Consider the following 23,622-nt stretch of genomic DNA (forward strand, 5'->3'; position numbering starts at 1 on the left):
CAACGGACTTCATGGCTGGAGAGAATGAGAATAAAGGGCAGTTATTCACAGTGGCACAAGGTGAAACCTGATGTTCCACAAGGAGCAATGTTGAGATCATTGCATTTACAAACTACTTTAGTGATTTGGATTTTGAAATTAAAAATGCAATGATTTAAATTTGCCAGTGACACCATTTATTTTAGGATGGAGGAGAGTCATTGTTGAGGAGGATTGCAACGACTTACAGGAGCACATCAAAAAAAGTAGAATAAGCAATAATTATTAAAGGGATACAATGCAGCTACTTGTCAGTCCATTTTGATAGGAAGGATAGAGAAGTAATTTGTAACGAGGATGACGTAAGGGAGGGGAGAGGAGCAAAGGAATGGTCACCAACCCCTAAGGGCATGCTGCAGGTTAGTCAGGCCATTAAACAAAGCTAATGAAATATAGCTTCATTTCTGCAGGGATTGGATTGAACAGTAGGGAAGTTGTGATAAACTTGTATCAAACTCTTGGTGGAAGATATGAACCCTGGGGAACCCCCACGAGAAACAAACATCTTGTCATGGGAACAGCCTTCTACCATCATCCTTTGCTTCTTACCTTTCAGTCAGGTTTGAGTCTGACAAGCCATTTTGCCTTGGATCTTATGGGCTTTTACTTCTTTGGCCAGTCCCATGAGGGACTTCATCAGAGACAAAAAAAACCTGCAGATGCTGGAATCTAAGGTAGACAGGCAGTAGGCTGGAAGAACACAGCAAGTCAGGCAGCATCACGAGGAGAAATTGTCATTTTGGATGTAACCCTTCTTCAGGACTAGGGGTGGGTGTAAGGGGAGCTGCAGAGAAAGGGAGTGGCAGAGACAGGGTGGTGCTGTAGGGATAGGTGAAGACAGAGGGCAAGTCCCGGATGGTCAGTGGGAGCAATGAATCTGGTTGGTGGCTGGAAAGAATGGAAGAGATGGGGAGGGGCTGGGAAGGGAGTCAGGGGATTGGGAGGGAGGTTATTTGAAATTAGAGAACTCAATGTTGAGTCCTCCAGGCTGTAGGCTGCCCAGGTGGAAGGTGAGGCACTGTTCCTTCAATTTGAGTTTTGGTTCATTGTGGCAATTGAGGAGGCCAAGGATGGTTACGTTGGAGATGGATTGGGAAGGAGAAATTAAAATAGGCAGTGACTGGGAGATCCAGTCGGCGTCTGTGGGCCCAGCTGAAATGCTCGATGAACCATTCTCTAAGTTTAAATTTGGTCTCCCTGATGTAGAGAAGACCACATCGGGAGCACCTTATGCAGTAAACTAGGTTGGAGGAGAGGCAGGTGAACTTCTGTCTCACCTGGAAGGACTGTTTGGGGCCCTGGATGGAGGTGAGAGGGGCGGTATGCTGGCAGGTTTTGCATCTTTTCCGGTTACAGGGGAAGATAGCAGGCGATTCAGGGGGATTGGTGGGGAGAGTGGAGCAAACCAAGGGCTGTCAAAGGGAACAGTCATTGTGGAAGGCAGAAAGGGGTGGGGAGGGGAAGATGTTCTTGGTGGTGGGGTCCAGTTGGAGTTGGCGGAAGTGATTAAGGATGATGTGTTGGATGTGGAAACTGGTGGGGTGGTAGGTGAAGACAAGGGGGGAATCTAACTTTATTGCATTGGGGGGTGGTTTCAAACAGTGGGACAGGGAATGGATGTGCTGCAGTGGAGGGCTGTCTGGATGGCGGAACGGGGGAAAGCACATTGTTCCAAACAGGTAGACATTTGGGATACTTGGGAGTGGAATATCTTCTCATTCGAGCAGATGTGGTGGAGGTGGAGGAATTGGAAGAATGGGATAGAGTTCTTGCAGGATACTGGATTGGAGAAGGTGTAGTCAAGCTAGTAGAGAGAGTCTGGGGGTTTGTAGTAAATGTCCATCTGAAGACTGTCGCCAGAGACTGAAATGGAGAGGACAAGAAAGGGTAGGAAGGTGTCTGAGATGGACCAAGTGAATTTGAGGGTGGGATGTAAGTTGTGGGTGAAGTCGATGAACTGCTCCACTTCAGCCTGGGTGCAGTACGCTGCACCGAAGCAGTCATGAATGTAACAGCGGAAGAGTTGGGGCGCAGTGTCTATGCAGGTACTGAAGAGGGACTGTTTGACATAGCTGGCAAAGAGGCAGGCATAGCTATGGCCCAACCGAAAGCCCATGGCCACCCCCTAGATTTAGAGGAAACGGGAAGAGTTAAAGGAAAAGCTATTAAGGGTGAGGACCTTTTTGGTGAGGGGGAGGACGGTATTGGTGGAAGGGGACTGGATGGGTGTGTTGGAGAGGAAGAAACTGAGGGCCTGGAGGCCATCTCTCTGGAATATGGATATGTGAAAGGACTGCACATCCATAGTGAAAATAAAGCACTGGGGGCTGGGAATTGGAAGCTACTGAACAGATGGAGGGCACGGTTGGTGTCACAGATATAGATGGGAAGTGCTTGAACCAAGAGGTAGAGAATGGAGTTGTGTTAGGACGAGGTGAGTTTGGTGGGGCAGGAACATGCCGAGATGATGGGTCAGCTGGGATAGTTGAGCTTGTGAATCTTGGGGAGCAGGTAGAACCCGGCAGCGCAGGGTTGGGAAACTATGACATTGTTCCAGTGATCTCCCCTCCACTGCCTCCAATGAGGACACAGACAAGTGCGAGTGATTTTGGCCTGATGGGTCGCGATGGGGTCGTGTGCAAGGGGGAGGTAGGACATGTGTTGGAGAGTTGGCATTCAGCCTCCTGCAACATTGGGGTCTGTTCTCCATCGGCCCACCTTTGTCAGCGGGTTTGAACATAGAACGTTACAGCACAGTACAGGTCCTTCAGCCTTTGATGTCGCACCGACCGTGTGAAACCAATCTCAAGCCCATCTAACCTACACTATTCCATTATCATCCATATGTTTATCCAATGACCATTTATGTGCCCTTAATGTTGGTGAGTCCACTGAAGTTGCAGGCAGGTCATTCCACACCCTTACTGAGTAAAGAACCTACCTCTGACATCTGCCCTATCACCCCTCAATTTAAAGCTATGTCCCCTTGTGCTCGCCATCACCATCCAAGGAAAAAGGCTTTCACTGTTCACTCTATCGAACCCTCTGATCATTTTGTATGCCTCTACTAAGTCACCTCTTAACTTTCTTCTCTCTAACAAAAACAGCCTCAAGTCCATCAGCCTTTTCTCATAAGCCCTCCCCTCCTTAGCAGACAACATCCTAGTAAATCTCCTCTGAACCCTTTCCAATGCCTCCACATCCTTCCTATAGTGTGCCAACCAGAACTGTACGCAATGTTCCAAGTGCGGCTGCACTAGAGTTTTGTACAGCTGCAGCATGAGCTCATGGCTCCAACACCTAATCCCTCTACCAATAAAAGCTAACACACCATACACCTCCTAAACAATCCTATCAACCTGGGTGGCAACTTTCAGGGATCTATGGACATGGACACAGAGATCTCTCTGCTCACCCACACTACCAAAGATCTTAACATTAGCCCAGTGCTCTGTATTTCTGTTGCTCCTTCCAAAGTGAATCACCTCACACTTTTCCACATTAAACTCCATTTGCCACCTCTCAGTCCAGCCCTGCAGCTTATCTATATCCTTCTGTCGCATGAAACATCTTTCCACACTGTCCATAACTCCACCGACTTTAGAGTCATCTGCAAATTTACTAATCTATCCTTCTCCTCCTTCATCCAGATAATTTATAAAAATGACAAACAGCAGTGACCCCAAAACAGATCCTTGCAGTACACCACTGGTAACTGAACTCCAGGATGAACATTTCCCTTCAACCACCACTCTCTGTCTTCTTACAGCTAACCAATTTCTGATCCAAAATGCTACATCAACCTCAATTACATGCCTCCGTATTTTCTGCAATAGACGATCATGGGGAACATTATCAAACGCTTTAGTGAAATCCATTTACACCACACCAACTGCTATACCCTCGTCCACCTGTTTGGTTACCTTCTCAAAGAACTCAATAAGGTTTGTGAGGCATCCTACCCTTCTCTTGGATCTTCTTAGCTCTCTCTTTAGGCCCTTCCTGGCTAACTTGTAACTCTCAAGCACCCTGACTGAGCCTTCACGTCTCATCTTTACGTAAGCCTTCTTCTTCCTCTTGACAAGAGATTCAACTTCTTTAGTAAACCATTGCTCGACACTTCCTCCCTTCCTGACAGGTACCTACTTATCTAGGACACGCAGTAGCTGCTCCTTGAACAAGCTCCACATTTCAATTGTATCCATCCCCTGCAGTTTCCTTCCCCATCCTATGCATCTTAAATCTTGCTTAATCGCATCATAATTGCCTTTCCCCCAGCTATAACTCTTGCCCTGCGGTATATACCTATCCATTTCCATCGCTAAAGTAAACGTAACCGAATTGTAGTGACTATCACCAAAGTACTCACCTACCTCCAAATGTAACACCTGGCCGGGTTCATTACCCAGTACCAAATCCAATGTGGCCTTGCCTCTTGTTGGCCTATCTACATATTGTATCAGGAAACCCTCCTGCACACAGTGGGCAAAAACTAACCTATCTAAAATACTCAACCTATAAGTTTTGAAATATTGACTGGAAATGCTAAAGTCCCCCATAACAGCTACCCTATCTAGAATCGTCTTTGCAATCCTTTCCTCTACATCTCTGGGACACTGCAGGGTCCTATGGAAAACTCCCAACAAGGTGACCTCTGCTTTCCTGTTTCTAACCTCAGCCCATACTACCTCAGTAGACGAGCTTTCATCAAACAACCTTTCTGTCAACCTGATACTGTCCTTGATTAACAATGCCACACCTCCCCCTCTTTTACCACCTTCCCTGATCTTACTGAAACATCTAAGCCCCGGAATCTGCAACAACCATTCTATCCCTGCTCTATCCATCTCTCCGAAATAGCCACAACATTGAAGTCCCAGAAACTAATCCATACTGCAGGTTCACCAACCTTATGCTGGATGCTCCTGGCATTAAAGTAGACACACTTTAAACCACCTTCCTGCATGTCAGTATAATCCTGCGACCTTGAAATCTTATTCATGGCCTCACAACTCTCAACCTCCTGTACATTGGAGCTACAATTCAGGTTCCCATCCCCTTGCTAAATTAGTTTAAATCCTCCTGAAGAGCATTAGCAAACATTCCCCCCAAGATATTTGTACCCCTTTAGTTCAGGTGTAGACTATCCCAGAATGAACTCCAATTATCCAGGTATCCAAATCCCTCCCTCCTGTATCATCCCTGTATTCACGTATTGAACTGCTCTCTCTCCCTATTCCGTGCCTTGCTAGCATGTGACATGGTTAATAAACCAGAAATAACAACTCTGTTTGTTCTAGCTCTAAGCTTTCACCCTAGCTCCCTGAGTTTCTGCCTTATATCCCCTTCCCTTTCCGACCTATGTCATTAGTGGCTATGTGGATCACGGCTTGGGGCTGCTCCCCTACCCCCTACAGATCCCAAAACATGATCTGAGATATCACAAACCCTGGAACCTGGGAGGCAACACACCACCGCAACTTAGACTCAGTGGTGGGCAAGTTGTTGGAGGGAATCCTGAGAGACAAGATGTACATGTATTTGGAAAGGCAAGGACTGATTAGGGATAGTCAACATGGCTTTGTGTATGGGAAATCCTGTCTCACAAACTTGATTGAGTTTTTTGAAGAAGTAACAAAGATGATTGATGAGGGCAGAGCAGTAGATGTGATCTATACGGACTTCAGTAAGGCGTTCGACAAGGTTCCCCATGGGAGACTGATTAGCAAGGTTAGATCTCCTGGAATAAATGGAGAACTAGCTATTTGGATACAGAACTGGCTCAAAGGTAGAAGACAGAGGGTGGTGGTGGAGGGTTTTTTTTCAGACTGGAGACCTGTGACCAGTGGAGTGCCACAAGGATTGATGCATAAATGATTTGGATGCGAGCATAAGAGGTACAGTTAGTAAGTTTGCAGATGACACCAAAATTGGAGGTGTAGTGGACAGTGAAGAGAGTTACCTCAGATTACAACATAATCTGGACCAGATGGGCCAATGGACTGAGAAGTGGCAGATGGAGTTTAATTCAGATAAATGTGAAGCGCTGTATTTTGGGAAAGCAAATCTTAGCAGGACTTATACACTTAATGGTAAGGTCCTTGGGAGTGTTGCTGAACAAAGAGAACTTGGAGTGCAGGTTCATAGCTCCTTGAAAGTGGAGTTGCAGGTAGATAGGATAGTGAAGAAGGCATTTGGTATGCTTTCCTTTATTGGTCAGAGTATTGAGTACAGGAGTTGGGAGGTCATGTTGCGGCTGTACAGGACATTGATTAGGCCACTGTTGGAATATTGCATGCAATTCTGGTCTCCTTCCTATCGGAATGATGATGTGAAACTTGAAAGGGCTCAGAAAAGATTAACAAGGATGTTGCCAGGGTTGGGGGATTTGAGCTATAGGGAGAGGCTGGACAGGCTGGGGCTGTTTTCCCTGCAGCGTCGGAGACTGAGGGGTGACCTTATAGAGGTTTACAAAATTATGAGGTGCATAGATAGGATAAATAGATAAAGTCTTTTCCCTGGGATCGGGGAGTCCAGAACTAGAGGGCATAGGTTTATGGTGAGAGGGGAAATATATAAAAGAGACCTAAGGGGCAACCTTTTTACAGAAAGGGTGGTACGTGAATGGAATGAGCTGCCAGAGGATATGGTGGAGGCTGGTACAATTGCAACATTTAAGAGGTATTTGGATGGGTATATGAATAGGAAAGGTTTGGAGGTATATGGGCCGGGTGCTGGCAGGTGAGACTAGATTGGGTTGGGATATCTGGTTGGCATGGACAGGTTGGACCGAGGGGTCTGTTTCCATGCTGTACATTTCTATGACTCTATGACTCTTGCTCATTCCCACAGAATCTGTCCCCCTAACTATGGAGTCCCCAATGACTAATGCGCTGTTCCTCTCCCACCTTCCCTTTGAGCAACAGGGACAGACTCAGTGCCAGAGACCTGTACCCCATGGCTTACCCCTGGTAAGTCATCCCCCCCCAAACAGTATCCAAAACGGTACACTTGTTATACAAGGGAATGGCCACAGGGGCCCACGGCACTGACTACTTCTTACGCCTTCTAACCGTCACCCAACTATCTTCATTTCTAGGAGTAGCTACCTCCCTGTAGCTTTTATCTATAACTGTCTCTGCCTCCTGAATAATCCTGAGTCCATCCAGTTCCAGCTCCAGCTCCAGCTCCCTGACACGATCTTCAAGGAGCTGGAGTTGAGTGCACATCCTGCAGGTGTACTCAGCTGGGACACTAGTGGTGTCCCTTACCTCAAACATCCCACAGGAGGAACATTGTACTGCTTGTGCTACCATTTAACTTCCTCTACTAAGAAACGAAAGAGAAAACTTACCTGATTTCCCTCTGGTGATGTAAGGTTAGAGGAGGTGGCTGGGTGGGAGGCCCTAAAGGTGGAGGGTCTTGGGTGTAGCAAACACTCAACTTATATATCTTCCCAACAGCTCCCTGATTTCCACTCTCACCGTTCCTGCTGCAGAAAAGGTTTGATGGTGAACCAGGTGCAGACAGAGTGGAGAGGGGGTGAGGTTGGAGTGGGTGAGGAGGCGTGGGAAAATTGAGGTGGCCAACGTCACATCGGCAGACAGCAATGAATGACTTCATCAACAGCCTTGCTGAAGTCCTGTAGACCACATTAATATCCTAAAATTTGTCAAACACAACTGTCCATGCTGACTAACTGAACCGATCCATGTCTCTCCAAATGCAGATATACTCTCTGTCTGTCTCAGCATTCCTTCTAATTACTTCTCCACGACTGAGATTAGAGTAGCAGACCTTTTGTTTCTTGCTGTATCCTTCCTTTTTTGTAAATAATGGAACAATGTTAGGAGTCCTCCGGCTATCAGGCACCTTTCCTGTGGTCAGAGAGGATTTGAAAATTACTATCAGCGTCCTTGATGTCTCCTCCCTGCGTCTCTCCAAAGCTCATCTCGTCCTGCATATGAGTCCACTTTTAAGGCTGCGAAATCAACTCGTACCTCCTCTCCCTCTCTCCATATTCATTTCTTCTAACACTTCAGTCCTCCACCCTGATGTCCATACCTATGACAGTCTTTTCCATTGAGAAGACCAGTGTAAAGTATTCAGTGAAGGTTATGTCAAAATAAATTGTTCATTTTTAATAGATATAATTTTTTATTTGAAAATGCAGTACATTGACTATGTAATCATTAATAAAATAGGTTGATACTAAATTTGACATTGAGTATTTGGTCCTCAGATCATTCTGTTCTATTTCAACAACAATTTATTAACACTTATTTTGAACATAATCATTAAATGTTTCCAGTATCTTGACAGAAAAAAAGTAGCTTTTTACCTGAACATGGGCCCAGAGAAATTTAAGCTTTTCCTTTTCCTCATGGGCTTTCTAACCACAAAAAATCATGTTCTTAGATAATCACTGACCTCAATGAATGAATGGAATGGGAATTTAAGCACTTAATGACACATTCCTGTCCATTTGTAGATAATGGGTGATTTGTTTCATTAGCATTAATCAAATACATGAGACCATCATTTCCCAGTTGGGCTGCCGAAATGACTTGCTTTGTAACCAGCATTTTTTTTTAAACTCAGTAATCTTGATCTGATGAAATTCTGAATTTCAATATTTACAACTTAAATATATTAACTTAAATAATATACAACTTAAATATATATTAAATATATCAAACATAATGGTCTAACTAAATAGTTTGAATTGTAACTTAAGAGAAAACACAGCAAGGATATGGGGGAGGAATAAAGGGATTGTGACATGTATTCAGCTATGGACATCGGGAGAAGCAGGTTGGATAGGTCAAATAGCATTAATTATTCTATGCTTTTTTAAAAAAATGTTTTATAATCTAGCATTACATGAGAAATGAGAAATATTTTCCAGTTTTGACTGCATTTTGGAAGTATCAAGATGAGTAGGTTTAACTGGGGTGATTCATGTTGCATCTAATCACTTTCTATGAAGTACATACAGATGAATGGATATCGGTTAGTGCCACAATTCTCATCAGTCCAAAAGCCAGGATCTGTAATGTAAATATTTGATAAGAAAAAGAAAGAATTAAAGCATCAAGACTATTTATTGTATTCTTCTTGTGCTTAGCCTATAGATCCACTTTCATTTTAATCACATACATTTGGACCGTTGATAAAGGAATTACATCATTGAGTTTTATTTTTATAATTATTAAGTTATCACAATGAAAGCTAAAACTACAGAGTCAGTCTACAAATAACTATAAAGCTAAAGGTCTTTCTCACTCTTACTCAATATATGGCCAGTCAGAAATCACTACTGTCACGAGAGTTGACAATGACCCATGAACCATCTGATCTTAATTTTAGTTGGCTTGTCTGAAATAGTTACACTCTGTCTCATTGTTAGAAATACAGGGCAGAATTATCCCAATGGCGATATGATGGACTTGAAATTGGGGTGATCAGGAAAATTTAGGGGGAAACCTTTTCTGTTCATTTACATAGCTGCAGCCTCTACAATGTACAAATCATGTAAAGGTCCAGCATTTATGTGAATAATGTATTACCTAAGTCTATAACTTAGCTAAGTCCATTTCACAGCAATTTTTAATTGGTAATGATTTTCTTCATTTCTTTCATATTGACATCTGAACTATATTTAAGCCCCAGGGTACTGGAAACTTTTCAGACTTACGCTGGCATTGATTCCACCATTTGCTTTAATCCTGCATTCATATGGGCCATGCTGAGATTATTTTTCCAGTTGAAATAACCCTGTTCTCTATAATAACAAAAGAGGAAAAAGAATGGCCCAGTATGAGGCTTTGAGAGTGAAGCATAGCAGAACACAGAAGCACAACTGTGTGGTTTTTTAAAGTTGCCAATAGCAAAATCACTGCAGAAACTAAGCAAATCACAGAAAATTTCAGCTTGAGTGCTATGCAAGAAATTCAGAATAAAAATAACTTATTCCTAATTGATAAAAAGTTGCAGCATCACAACTTTGTACAGGCATGAACATTATTGGATGATGGAAAATCTGGAGGAGTTTAGGAGGAGCAAATTCTTGAAATTAAAATCTGTATCCAAAGTATAGGTTTCTAGAAACTTCAGAAAGACAACATAAAAAGAATGTGCAAAGGAGTTGTAACCAGGGATATTAATAGCATCACAGAAGGAATGTTAAAATAAAGATTGAGTTGGGAAATTGGAATTAGAAAAGAAACACCTTTTCGGAGGATAAAACTTAATTTGCCGTCAAAGAGAGTGCAAGAGGTAAAAACAAAAACAGAAATCGCTGGAGATCCTGCAGAGGTCTGGCAGCATCTGAGGAAAGCAAACAGTTAATGATTCATCTTCAGTGACCTTGAGTGAAAGAGGTTGTGGCCAGATTTGGAAGCAGCATCCAAATCTTGAATGGCCTTTGGGTCCTATCACCTGAAGGGAAAGTAATCATATATGGAAGAGTGTACTAAGTGGAAAACTAAGGGTTAGTCCACAGGCTCCAGTCAGAGGAATACAAGTCTTTGAGTCTGGGAAGGGGTGAGAAGGAGATCACGAATATTGTGGTGGTTGTGAAACTGAAATGGCAATCTGTTGGTGAATTCAAACACTCCATTTATAGGTCACTGCTTAACAGGAAACCTGAAAATTCAGCTATGTGCTAGGTGTTGAACTTTGGTTTGAAATCAGAAACAATAGTGAGCCACTGAGTCCATAAGTGAAAAGAAACTAAGGACCAATATGTGATGATGCTGGTCATTTACCAAGGTTTTGTTATCCTTGGCTCTTTTTTCAGAGAGATCGTAAAAGACACAAACTCCGAAAATCTAAGTTTGAAAGGTTTTAGGGCCAGTTTGATTATATCAAATAGAGGCTTTCAAGGTTTAAAATACACATACAATGAAAAAGGATGGCCAGTTCTCTCAGCTCATTTTTTCTCTGGTTTGATTTGGTCTTTGACAGTCTGGCTATTCACTGAAAGCAGTCAGACAGATGTGAAGCTGCTGAACCCAAAATAATCAGGTCTATGCTGAACCTGTCTCTCTGACTTCTTTCCTGTAAGACCCCATGTTTGATTTTACCTTTTGTGCCAAGGGTGTTTATGGGGATTGTTGCAAGTATGGGGAACTGCATCATTAAGTTGGTATAGTCTGTTGGGTTTTTGGATAGATTACGTTATTCTGTATTCTGTTTTCTTTTGTTTGTGTTTCATTCGGCAATCTTGAAAATAAATTCTGCTTTTGTTTAAAACTAAATGGTTTGACCAGCTGCATCCCTCCTGGAATATCTATGCTATACCTGCTTAAAGCAACTAGCAATGTTAGGATCTGCGTAACTTCCTTGAAGTGCTTTGAGGGGTTCTGGCCTGGTCCCTAACAGATTGGGGGCTTTTTGCAGGATTTTGCGGGAACTATAGTTCCAAACTGAGTTCGGGTTTTTGGACTGTAAGGCAGCGAGTTGTAGGTGTTTGTTCTGAGTGTTGATTTTGGTTTAAATAGTACTTGGGATAGCAATGGCTCTTTCAGTCACAAAGAGTTTTCTGGGGGTGGAAGAAGTGACTTTGAGGGGTTTTGCAGAAGGTAATTAAGGCCAAACCTCTGGAATGAGCAGACAAGCTGAGGTTGGAGGTGCCTCCTTCCGTGAGGAATGGAGAGGTAATTACAGCAATATCTCCACATTTAATTTTGCTGGACACACCATCAGAATATTTAGAGATGGCTAAAATCCAATTTAAAATAAAGCAGCTTGAGTTAAAAGCAAAAGAATAGGAAAGGAAAACAGAAATTAAACAGTTTGAATTACAATCAAAAGCAGAGGAAAGAGAAAGAGAAAGAATTGCTTTAGTTGAACAAAAAGAAAAAGAGGAAGAGAGAGAAAAGAGAGAAAAGGAGAGAGAGGAAAGAAAGAGAGGGAGTTTGAACTTCAGAAATTTGCACTTCACTTTCTGAAGTAGTGAGAACACATGTGGAAGAGCAGAGAGTTAAAATAACAAGATTAGCAGCTGAAATGCCTGATGATTATGAGTTGGTCCATAAATCAAAGTTTGGATTCCAACATTAATTTCAATCTGTGAAGGATAGAAATTGGCGAAAAGAGAAATCCACATTTGGATAACTTACCACAGGGTTAAAAGGAAACCCTTGAGTGGGAAGGAGAAGTTAACAAGTTCTGGTGTTTTCACTGCAATAAAGTAGGCCACATGAAATCAGAGTGTCGGTAGGTTAGGAAAAGCACTGGGAAGCCAGATGTAGGTAAACAGGATAAGCCAGTGAATTTTATTGGAGTGGTAACAGAAAGCACAGTGGAGGCTAGAAAGCTGCTTCAGAATGTACAAGCTGGACGGAGATTGGTTAAGGAGAAGGTGCTGATCTTCTTACACCATATACCTGCAAAGGTAAAGTTTACTCACATAGGCCAGAAGCAGCAGATAAAGAGGTTACAATGTTAAGAGATACAGGATCCTCTCAGTCTGGAGATATTTACTTTTGAAGGACTATTGCAAGAAAAGGTACTAGTAATAGGAATTCATGGTGAGACAAGACATGCTCAATTATGTAGAGTGAGGTTAGACCATCCAGTGAAGAGTGGTGAGATCGTGGTAGAAGTACTGGACAAACTCTCAGCTCCAGGAATACAATTTGTCCTTGCTAATGATATAAGTGGTTCACAGGTAGGAGTGCTGCCGACTGTTTTTGAAAAGCCAGTGGAAACTCAAGCAACTGAACGATTGCAGGACATGTATCCTGAGATTTTTCTGGACTATGTGGTCCAGATGGAAGGAACATTTGCAACATTTATCAAACTTGTTTGATCGACTTTGGAAGGCAGGCTTAGTGATAAACCTGGCTAAAGGTGAATTTGTCAAATCCCAAGTCACCTTCCTGGGCCATGTTATTGGATGGGGACAAACGGCTCCATGGAATGCAAAAACAAAGGTGGTTGGGTAGTTTCCTAAACCATCGACAAAAAGAGCAGTACTGGGGTTGAGTGGATTTTATCGAAAATTCATACCAAATTTTAGCAGTGTGGCTGCTCCACTTACTGATTTACTAAAGAAAGGCGGACAGTGGACAGTGGACTGTCAGAAGGCATTTCCCCAGTGTTAGCCACACCTAATTACACAAAACCATTCAAGATAACTATCGATGCCAGCAGTATGAGTGTCGATGCTGTGCTCTCTGAGAAGATAGAAAGACCTACCGGGTTTTCTTCCCGGGAATTGAACATTCATCAGCAAAAATATTCGATAGTTGAGAAGGAGACTTTGAGCTTGGTGTTGCCATTACAACATTTCAATTTTATGTTATCGGTAATGTATCTGAGACAATCATATACACTGATCATGAGTTTGTGGAGAAATTTAAGGAACAACAATGCCAGACTGTTTAGGTGGAGCTTGTTGTGACAGTCATTCAATTTGAAAATTGTGCATGTGGCAGGACGAGAAAACGTGATTGCTGACACATTGTTGAGACTCAAGTGAGAAATGGAGGCATCCAGTGGCAGGAGTAAAACAAACTGAATACTGAATGTAATAGTGCCTGTTTGCATGTTTATAGTCAATGTAACGGATGTGTGTGCTATAGAGTACTAGCAGTTTAAGATTAAGTGGTTTTAAAATGAAGCTATCTTTGGATATTGATGTTTTATTTTAAGCAGGGAGGTGTAATGAGTTTGGTCCTTTACCAAGATTATGTTGTCCTTGGCTTTTTTTCCAGAGGTTGTGAAGATACAGATTCCGAAAAGTCTAAGATTCAAGGGTTTTAGGGCCAGTTTGATCATGGCTAACAGTTACTGCCTCAAGAGAAAAGGCTTTCAAGTTTAGAAAAAAACATGTCCGATGAAAGGGGAGTAGGCAATTCTCCCAGCTCAAGTTTTCTCTGGTTTGATTTGGTTTTTGGCAGACTAGCTATTCACTGAAAGGAGGCAGGCAGTGGTGAAGCTGCTGGACCCAAAAATTGTAGGTTCATGCTGATCCTCTCTCTCTGACTTCTCTCTTGTTAGACTCTGTGTTTGATCTTACTTTATGTGCCAAGGGGTATTTATTGGGAATTGTTGCACGTATGGGGAACAGCATAATTAAATTGGTATAGTCTGTTGGATAGGTTAAGTTATTCTGTATTCTGTATTCTGTATTTTTGTTTTATTCGGTAATCTTGTAAATAAATTCGGTTTTGTTTAAAGCTAAGTGGTTTGACCAGCTGCATCCCTCCTGGAACATCTACTTAAAACAAGTAGCAATGTTAGGGTCTGGGCTACTTTCTAGAAATGTTTGTGAGATGGTCTGGCCTGGTCCATAACAAATACAACTGATTCCATATTTGTAGGCTGGATAGGAACAAAAACAAAAATCAGGGTTACCATAACTGCTTTTCAGAGGTGATGCCAAGAAGGATTTTTACATGCAAAAATTGCAAACATCTGCAGCTCTTTCCCAAAAAAACTGGTGAGGTTAAATCACTTGAAATTTTTGATAATGGATTTGATTGTTTTGTCAGATTAGGGCAATTTAGGCAATATAACCAAAGCAAAAAAATGAATTAAAGGCTTGCGTTTATATAACGCTTTTTAGAACCACCAGATAACTCAAAGTGCTTTATAGCCAATAAACTACTTTTGAAATGTAGCCACTTTTGTAACATAAGAAATGCTAAAGTGTACACACTGTAATGTGGTGTTGTGATTTTGATGTTGTCATAAGTATTAGCCAGGACAACTCATCTGTTCTTCACTATAGTCCAATGGAGTCTTCTACATCCATCAAAGCAGGCTGGGGCCTCCATTAACACTTCATCCAAATGAGAACACCTCCAACAATGCAGTTCAGCCTCAATATTGCATTGGACTGTTAGGAACAGTGGAACAGGAGTAGATCATTCAGCCCATTAAGCCTTCTCTGCTCTTTAATACAATTATGACTGATCAAATGTTTAATATCTTTTACCCCTGCTATCCCAATAACCCTTCTGGTCACAGGTAATCAGAAATCTATCAACCTCAACTTTAAACATAATGAAAGACTGACCTTTCACAGCTCTGTTATAGAAAATTCCAGAGAATCACACCTTTTTGAGTAAAAATACTTTTCGTTGTCTCGGTCCTAAATGGCATCCAATTTATTTTTTAGGTTGTGCTTCCTGCTTCTAGTCTCCCCAGTCAGAGGCAACATCTTACCTGCATCTACCCTGTCTATCCTTGTAAATATTTTATAGCTTTTAATTGGAGCCACCTCTCATTCTTTGAAACTCCAGAGAACAAAGGCTAAGTTTGACCAATCTCTCTCCATTGGACAGTCCTACCATCCTAGGAACAAACCTGGTTATTTTCATTTAACTCTCTCTATTGCAATAATATCTTTGCTGAGATAAAGAGACAAAAATGAGACACAGCTTCCATGTGCAGTCTAACTAAGCTCCTATACAATTGAAGCAAGACTTCATTACTCCTGTACCCAAATCCTCTTGCAATAAAGGCTAACATTCCATTAATTTTCCTAATATTTTCCTGCAGCTGCATAGGAGACTTCAGTGACTGCTTGACAAAACCAACCAGGTGTTTTGTCTGTGCTCCCTAACTTCTCACCATTTAAGAAATACACTGCATAGCTGTCCTTCCTGCCAAAGCAGATAAGATTTCATTTTTTGACATTGTATCCAATCTGCCATGTTCTTGCCTACTCACTAAGCTTATCCAAATCCTCCTGAAAACATTTTGCACCATCCTTACAACACACATTCTTGCTTTGCTTTATATCACATACAAGTTTTGAAATATGTTGTGAACAGTTGGGTTTCAAGTACTGATCCTTGAAGGTACCCAATCAGTCGCAGCCTGCCAAAGTGAGGATGAAACATTTATTTTATGCCTATTAGCCAAACCTTAGTCCATGCCACCTCCTATCCTACGCGCACTAATTCTATTAATCAGATTCCTGTGGAAGACTTTATTAAACGCCTTCTGGTATTATGTACTATGCCTATTGACTCCCCTTTACAAATTCAAATAAGTTCATCAAACATAATTTTCTATTCTCAAAACCTTGCTGGCTATGCCCAATCAGATCATTCCTATCCAAGTGCCCATTTATCACATCCTGTGATCATTTCTAGTATTTCCCTGCTATTATTGTAAGGCTGAAAGTTCCCTGTTTCTGTCTTGCTGCTTTGTTAGATAATTGAGTGAGATTTATTAGTTTCCAATTTGCCGGAATCCTTCTCGAATCCGTAGAAATGGATGATCTCCAATATATTGACTACCTCTATCGTCACTTCCTTCAACACTTCGAGATGAAGACCATCAGGTCTGGGGACTTATCAAATTTCAACTATGTTAATTTCTTCAGCAAAACTTTTCTTACTAATACTAATTGTTTTTCCAAATCCTCATTCTCTCTAGCCTTTAGTTTTCCTAATATTTTCTCTAATTCTCTAATATTGATCTCTAATTTTGGGAGATTGCTGGTATCTTCCTCAGTGAAAATAGACACAAAAGGTAAATCTAATGTGTTTCCATTTAGTGCCTCTAGCATTGAGGTTTTTTGCAGGGTTTTTCACTGGAAGAGTTAGAGTTTTCTATTGCACTGAATTTATACACACCAATTAGTAGCAAGTTGTTATACAGGCAGAGAATAATCAAAGAGACAGATGCAAATACTCCATTTATATACCAGTGTTGGAACGATGCACAGGAAGCAGAAAGTCACCAATCTAGACATCAGTGACAAATATCCTACCTCCATTTAGCTTCATTGCATGGCAGTGTAAGCCAAGGACATGTTTTCCTAAAAGCCAGTTATGATAATCCCTTTGGGATCCATCCGTCCATAACAATACACCGTCCTGTGATAAAATAGATGAAAAAATGATTTTGTTTAAAGAAATTATTGATAAAAATTGGAAAATGTTAAAATAACTTGAAGTTTTAGGTAAAAAGGAGTTATATTTACTTTGTAGAAATCGGAGCTACCAAGCCAAACATTATGAAGTGTAATATTTGCGTTTTGTACTAAATTTAGGACAAAATCATTATTTTTCTTGCTGTGTATTGAAACAAGGTGACCACCAGACACAAGGCTTCGACAAAACAACTGAAAAAGAAAATATGTTCAAATGTTACATGGCATTTATTTATTCACTAAACCTTACTTGTTACATTCGTATGATTGTTTCTTTACAAATTTTGATTTCAGCTTTTTGAAAGATTATATGTCAGTGATACATACATCATGGAGATTCTAACTTTGGATATTTCCCAATAGCTTGAATGGGAATAGACACTATGCACTGCTTAATATTTCCAAGCATATGGTATGATTCCAGTTAATGATAAATACCGGACAAGTCAAAGATCAGAGTGAAACCGGTCTCCATAGACCATGAGATTTTGTTTTTTGCAGTTTAGTTATTATGATAGTTAGTCACTTATCTTATACACATGAGGCTGCTAATGAACTTCTAAAAAAGAAATGTAAGTCTATTAGACAAAAGAAAAGAAAACAAAACAAAACCTTTGGAAAGATCATCATGAACACCAAAAAGGAAAATGCAATCTTTTTTCCTGGCTATGTCCTTTACAAATACTCAGTACCAATGAAGTATTATTCTTATCTTCATTCTTTAATTTCTTACTCAACTGATGAGATCATATGCATTTCCTTTCAACAAATTTCTGTATATACTCTCTGACTTTCTCACTGAATTCTAAGAAAAGCTCAAGGTTATTTCCAGTCCTATCTACTTGGCCTTCCAAAACAGATTACGATTCCTGCTGCTGTGGTAGATCATTGTACAAAATAATCTCAGGATTGTCAGATACAGGTTACAGTCATTTTTCTCATATTATGGGAGACCTCTGCCTCAAAAAGGACTGAAAGATCTGAAGTAGGACTCTGTCCAACAAAGCAATCATCAAATATTTATACATTGAGAAGCATGAGGGCAGTATATTACTTGAAATTCAACATGGTCTTTTTAAGCTCACATTAATCAAAATACTTCAAACCCTGGTCTTATCTACTGCCCTAATCTTAGCGAGTTTGGAGAAGATTTGTAGCTCAGGTTGAGGTCCTAGATGTAAGTTTGCTCATTCGGCTGCAAGGTTTGTTTTCAGATATTTTATTACCATACTAGGTAACCTCATCAGTGATTCTCTGGTGAAGTACTGGTGTTATGGCCTGCTTTCTATTTATGTGTTTTGGTTTCCTTGGGTAGTAATGTCATTTCCTCTGTTGGTGATGCCACTTCCTGTTCTTTTTCTCAGAGGGTGATAGATGGGATCCAAATTGATGTGTTTACCCTAATGTCTGCGCTGGAGCCAACTTGTAATTACTGCAATTAATCTTGTAGCCTTGTTAGGCCAGCTTTGTCTCCTACTTCATATTGTTGAGCAGCTCAGAATAGTACAGTGGTCACTAAGCTTTCAAGCTACTTAGTCATTATTAGTAATGAAGAACAAGAATGGCAGGATTCAGGAAATTTGGATGACAGGGGAAATAATAGGCTTAGTCCAAACACAAAGGAAGCATCCTTAGATCAAGGCAACTAAAAACAGACAAAGTCCTTGACGAATATAGAAGAAATAAGAAGGAGCTCAATTAGAGAGTTAGATGGACTAAAAGAGGCAATGAAATGCCCTTAGCCAGCAGGGTTAAGAAGAATCCCAGGATATTTTATACTTATGTTAGAAGCAAGAGGGTAGCTAGGGAAAGAGTAGGCCCACTGAAAAATAAAGTTGGGAGGTTATGTGTGGAGCAGGAGAAAATGGGCGAGATCTATAATGAGTACTTTCCATCAGTGATCACCAAAGAGACGGACATGAGGAAAGTTGAGGTCAGGAAATGGTATGCGAATATTCTAGGGCAGGTCAACATAATAGAGGAGGAAGTGTTGGGTGTCTTGAAATACATTAAGATAGACAAGTCCCCAGGGCAGGGTAGGATCAATCCCAGGATACTGTGGGAGGCAAGAAAGGAAATAACGTGGGCCTTAATAGATATCTTTGTACCTTCTTTGGCTTCAGGCAAGGTTGCAGAGGACAGGAGAATGGCCAATGTTGTTCCTTTGTTTAAGAAGGGAAACCAAGATAGTCCAAGAAACTACAGGCCTGTGAGTCTGATGTCATTGGTTGGGAAGCTGTGGGGATGATACTGAAAGACAGGATTTATTCACATTTTGAATTGAATGGACACATTAGTGATAGGCAGCACAAGTGTGTGTGGGGAATGGTCATGCACCAACTTGACTTAAGTCTTTTTCAGGAGGTAACAAGAATGATTGATGAGGGACGGACACTGGATGTTGTTAGGATACAGTGGTGAACACTTCTGTTAATTAAATCAAATGCCCAGAAAAGCTCACCTCACTTAATATCTGTTAAATATTAGTGACAGAGAACTCCAAAATTCCACTTGCTAAAGGAAATAATATCAATTCATTCTTTAACTCTGAAAGTGAACATTAAACAATTATTCACAACTGTAAGCCCCCTTCCTCTTAACTGCTTGATATCTGCCTATAATTCTCTTACAATATACTGTTCCAATAAACCCATATCAAAATTACATCAACTTAATTGCAAAGCCACATAGTAGCTGTCATCTCCAGTGTCTTTCTTCTTTCAAGTGAAGATCTCCCTGAGTCATCTTCTTTCTTTTACTGCAAAGGTGTTTCATATGAAAAGGTACCTTTGATAAAGTCTTTTTGAATGGCAGTCTCTCTCAATGGCAGTTACTCTGTCGATGATGGTTACTCTTTGTCTGACTTTCAAAATGCTTGTTTTTGTTTATACCTTGAACATCAGGTCATCCCATTGGTTCGAGGTTGGCAGAAACAATAAATTCAAACTTGATTGGGTTTGAGTAACCTGGGGCATAATTTAAACTAGTTGGTTAAATTTGAATTGTTGTCAAAACAGCAACCAACTCAGATATCTATTTCCCAGCTAAATATTACATTTGTTTCAATTTTCCAGTGCACTCTGAGACTGCTAGTTAGTCATAGGACAGGTGCTTGTAACCTCTCAGTGCAAAGTAACATCCACTCTCTCTTAAAGGTACAGTACATACCTTTAACTTCATAACAATGTTGTCTACATCAACTTCAGTAAGGCAGTTGATAAGGTACCTCATGGCAGGCTGGTACCGAGGTACAGTCTCATGGGATCTGGGGTGTGCTGGCTACAGAATTGGCTTGGTCATAGAAGAGAGATAATAGCAGTGAAGGGGATGGATGGTTAACTAGTGGTGTTCCACAGGGATCAGTGCTGGGACCTTTGTTCTGTAAAATATATATAAATGATCTGGAGGAGAATTTAGGTGGTCTGATTAGTAAGTTTGAGGATGATACCAAAATTGGTAGAGTTGCAGCTACTGAGGAGGATTGTCAAAGATGGATATAGATGGATTGCAGATTTGGGCAGATAATTGGCAGAAGGAGTTTAATCCAGCCAAATGTGATGTGATGCATTTTGAAAGATCAAATTTGGGTGCAAATTCTACAGCAATACCCTTATGAGCATTGATATACTGGGTGTATAGGTCCACAGATCCCTAAAAGTAGCAAAACAGGTAGATAAGGTGGTCAAGAAGGCATACAGCATGCTTGCCTTCATCAGCTGGGGCACAAAATATAAAAGCTGTTATGTTGTGTTACAGTTATGTAAAACTTTAGTTTGACCAAAGTTGAAATATTGAACGCTTCTGGTCTCCACACTACCAGAAGAAGGCTGGTGATTTGGAAAGGGTGCAGAGAAGGTTTACCAGGATGCTACTTGATCTGAAGGGTATTACTTATGAGGAGAGGTTAGATAAACTCGGATTGTTTTCACTGGAAAGCTGGAGACTAAGGCGCGATCTGATAGAGGTCTGCAAAATTATGAGAAGCCTAGATAGGGTGGATAGCTAAAGGTTTTTCCCCCAAGGTGGAAAGGTCAAAAATATGAAGACACAGGTTCAAGGTGAGATGGAAAGTTTAGGGGAGGAGTACAGAGAAAGTTTATTCAAATAAATTCTCTTTATTTAGCTAACTAAATTCCCACTACTTTCTGTAATCACTTAACCTTGCTTAGGGTCTTTATTAATCATATTTGTTTCTTTCCCCAGTGAAACAAACTGACCAGCTCTGATGGTTTGGAGATTGACAAATCTCATCTGCCCTTCTGTTGCTATGGGTCTTTCCTTCAGAACTAAAGAAAAGAATGGTAGGTTACAGTTATAGGGAGAGGCTGGACAAGCTGGGACTTTTTAACAGGAGCGTAGGAGGTTGGGAGGTGATCTTATAGAGGTTTATGAAATACTGAGGGGTATAGATAAAGTGACTTGCAGGTGTCTTTTCTCTAGGGTAGGGGAATTTTAGACTAGAGGGTATAGGATTAAGGTGAGAGGAGAAATATTTTAAAAAGACATGAGAGGCTTTTTTTTTACACAGTGAATGGTTAGTGCGTGGAATGAACTGTCAAGAGGAAGTGGTGGATGTGACTATAGTTACAATGTTTAAAAGATATTTAGACAAGTACATGAACTTGTTTGGAAATGGACCATATGCAGGTGGGACAAGTTTAATCTGGAATTATGGTTGGCATGGACTGGTCGGACCGAAGGTCTGTTTCTATGCTGTATGACTCTGACTCTGTCATTGCATCTGCTTCTGGCCTCTGACCTCTCTTTCCGTAGGTCATAAAAACTCAATAGCAAATACTTCAGCAATTATCTAACCAAGTAGCATGTCTAGTTATCTAGGTTATCTAAGTCACATGATGTCTTGCTTTGACACATTGCTCAAATGAAAATAGTTTTTTTTTAAGATTAGATTCCCTACAGTGTGAAAACAGGCTATTTGGCCCAACCAGTCCATACTGACCCTCCAAAGAGTAAACCCACCCAGATCCATTTTCCTCTGACTAATGCACCTATGGGCAATTTAGCATGGCCACTTCGCCTAACCGCAACATCTTTGGACTATAGGAGGAAACTGGAGCACCCGGAGGAAACCCACATAGATACGGGGAGAATGTGTAAACTCCACACAGGCAGTTGCCCGAGACTGGAATTGAACCAAGGTCCTTGGTGCTGTGAGGCAGATGTGCTAAGCACTGAGCCACCAAACCCTTTTAAAAAAAGTCACATTTACAGAACTAAAAATTAAAAACACATTTAACTCTTTTAGAATGGAAGTTATCAAATAATAATATATTAAAAACTTTTCATATTTCTCCCCATTTAAAAGAATGAAAAGATATCTTTAAGAGATATTTTTATGTTTATTAAATTTCCTCTTGTCATTGTTTGTATTTTTCTTGGGCATTTCATAATAAATTTATATTAACCATACAATAATTTTCATGAGTCATATTTTACATTTAATAGTGACATTTGTTTTCCTCCATATTTGCTCTTGACAAAGCATTCACCATAATATTCGAGTGACATGAATCATTTTCAAATCATATGATTGTGGGGTTAAACACTAATGGTAAGTTCGCACATTCTTGTTCTGAAATCATTGCAGTAAATTGAGAAGCTACTTAGCCACAAAAGACTCAACCAATTAATTCCAGCTCCCTCTTTTAGATATGGGTATTACACAATTGATTAAGACTAGTTCTTTGAAAACTGGCATGGGAATTAAAGGTGTAGGTTTAATTGATAGTTGACACTCCCTCATTTTAGGGAATGTCCTATTTTAGTTTTTTTGTCCTATGTTTTTTCAAAATCAAGAACTATTAGAATTTTGCAAGCCATTTGTAAAATATTGTTATGACACTTAGGTTTAACTATCTTGCCCACTTCCCACTTCTCATTTCCTGAGTAACATTTTGTCTCTAAAGTTATAACACTCAGGTATTAGCTCGATTCAGTTTCTGACTGGTACTCTGATCTCTGGATCCATCTGTTACATGTCCATTGAAGAAAACGGGCCAGTATATCTATTCGTTACCTTCATCTTCTTTTACTTTAATTTTCAAAAATAGTGTCGGATACCTGAATTTCTAAGTCATCTTATATTGCATAGAATGCTTTTTTCCGATCCAGTTCTGTCAGCCTGAGATCTGGTCACAACATAGTCAGAGACAATCTGAAATGTTCCTTCTCTAGCATTTCAGCCTCTTTTCATGTACAAACAGAAATTGCTGGAAAAACTCAGCTGATCAGGCAGCATCTGTGGAAAGAAAACAAAGTTAACATTTTGAGTCCAGTGAACGTTCTTCAGACCCTTTTTCCATGCATTCTTATCTCTAGCTGCTCCCAGACCTGTTGAATTTTTCCAGTATCAATTTTCTTATTCAGATTTCTAGCATCCACAATTCATTGTTTTATCTCAGTTTGTTCTGGTTCAATTAGTTTCACCACCATCCAGGTGGCTAATAACTTTGAACCAGCCAGGTCATCCACCAAAATAAAGTCAATTCTTTTGTGGGGATTTGTTATACTATTCCAGCTAAAACGTCTTCATTTACTGAGTGATTCTTTAATCCAACTTCCTTCAGTAACTCCTCTGGAAGCCAAAATGTTTCAACTACCAACATTGAAGTGGATATGCTCCAGAATTGATTTGTCTCCCTGATTAGAAGATTAAGGAAATA

General features: G+C 40.6%; 1 protein-coding gene and 1 long non-coding RNA gene across 3 annotated transcripts in view; one reads left to right on the top strand and one right to left on the bottom strand.

Annotated features, from left to right (window-relative positions):
- The window catches only part of LOC140495852 (uncharacterized), a 183,477-nt gene that overhangs the window by 57,828 nt on the left and 102,027 nt on the right, over positions 1–23,622 (top strand). The gene's annotated exons all lie outside the window — the stretch shown is intronic.
- LOC140495853 (uncharacterized) overlaps positions 8,282–23,622 on the bottom strand; it is a 121,196-nt gene continuing 105,855 nt past the window's right edge. Inside the window, exons 2-5 of one of the 2 annotated variants that reach the window (XR_011964111.1) lie at positions 16,991–17,131; positions 16,778–16,883; positions 9,737–9,823; positions 8,282–9,089 (exon numbers count right to left, since the gene is read on the bottom strand). This is a non-coding gene — a long non-coding RNA (uncharacterized lncRNA). The remainder of the gene's footprint in view (positions 9,090–9,736; positions 9,824–16,777; positions 16,884–16,990; positions 17,132–23,622) is intronic. The other variant, XR_011964112.1, reaches the window with a different exon arrangement.

The sequence above is a fragment of the Chiloscyllium punctatum genome, chromosome 25, assembly GCF_047496795.1.
Source record: "Chiloscyllium punctatum isolate Juve2018m chromosome 25, sChiPun1.3, whole genome shotgun sequence".
Classification (NCBI taxonomy): Eukaryota; Metazoa; Chordata; class Chondrichthyes; order Orectolobiformes; family Hemiscylliidae; genus Chiloscyllium; species Chiloscyllium punctatum.